The following is a 1,171-nucleotide window of genomic DNA, read 5'->3' as shown; positions in this document are numbered from 1 at the left end:
GCATTATATCATTATATATAAAATGAATAAAATCGATCACTGTTGAAGTAATTCGTTTGATCAATCATTTAATTACGATAAGAGACGCCTGTACGAAATTTGTTAATTAATGTAATTAAATGAACGATGGATATCATTGAATCATGAAATGAGTTTCGTATTACATTCGACGGTGTACAGAATCGATGAATATGATTTATTGCATAAAAAATTGGGAATAACATAGAAGTCGCCTGATAAGGAGAAACAGGTAAGGGTTTCATTAGAAGCGACGACTATTCCGTCTGAAAAGGGTCGAAGAATCAGCAAAGAAAACTCGTTCCACGTCGTTATCTACTCGGCGACGGCGCCACATTTACACGCGCCAGAAGAACGGTTGTCTATCGGCGACAATACGTCTAATTAATCAGCGTCGGTGTAGAAGAAGCGCCTCGGCGGTCGCGGAAAAGGGAATTCGCGTAGCCGCGGTGCAAATGAAAAATTCACCGCGCGGAATCCCGGCCGGTTTGCAGCCGCACGTAGTATTCCGGTTTTCCCTTCGATTAAAACCTACCCGGTTAGAATGATGATTTCCGGTGGCGTCTGTTTCTTGCGGGTCGCGAGCCACCGGCTGAAATAGCGACCGAATAGAGAGGAACGCGACGGTGTATTCCGGTGGCATTGTGTCGATACCAGTTTCCACTTGCGTCTCCTGCCTTCCGACCGAACGCCACCGAGGCACGGAGAAAGGGAGCGACAGGAGGAAACGGGTTCTTTTTCTTTCTCTTCTTCTTCGGCTCTCTTTTTTTATTAGTCCTCCGCGTGGAACCGCAGGTTCATTCATGAGCCTCGGTGAACAACGAACGAGATGAACGGACGGGACGCGGCACCGGATGCCGACCAGCGCTCGGGAATGCGGCTCTTAAAGGGTTAATTGCGCGAATTACGTGAATTGCGCGAGCGCGACCACGGCGACACGGTGCATCTTAATCGACCGGAATCATCGGGCTCCCCGTCGTACCGTTGAGCTACCGTGTTCCGTGTAAGATCTTATTTACTTGCGACGTGTGTCATTTTTTTCTTTTTACGAAACTTCGGAGACGTTAAAAAAAAATCCACTTGAGAGTCTCTCGAGGTTTATAATGATATTTATTCTACTTTTATAATTGTAAGAATACTTTCCCTTTCCTCA

This window comes from Ceratina calcarata, unplaced genomic scaffold, assembly GCF_001652005.2.
Source record: "Ceratina calcarata isolate Rehan_Ccalc_2016 unplaced genomic scaffold, ASM165200v1 scaffold98.2, whole genome shotgun sequence".
NCBI classification, from domain to species: Eukaryota; Metazoa; Arthropoda; class Insecta; order Hymenoptera; family Apidae; genus Ceratina; species Ceratina calcarata.
Note: the sequence above shows the minus strand (reverse complement) of the source record.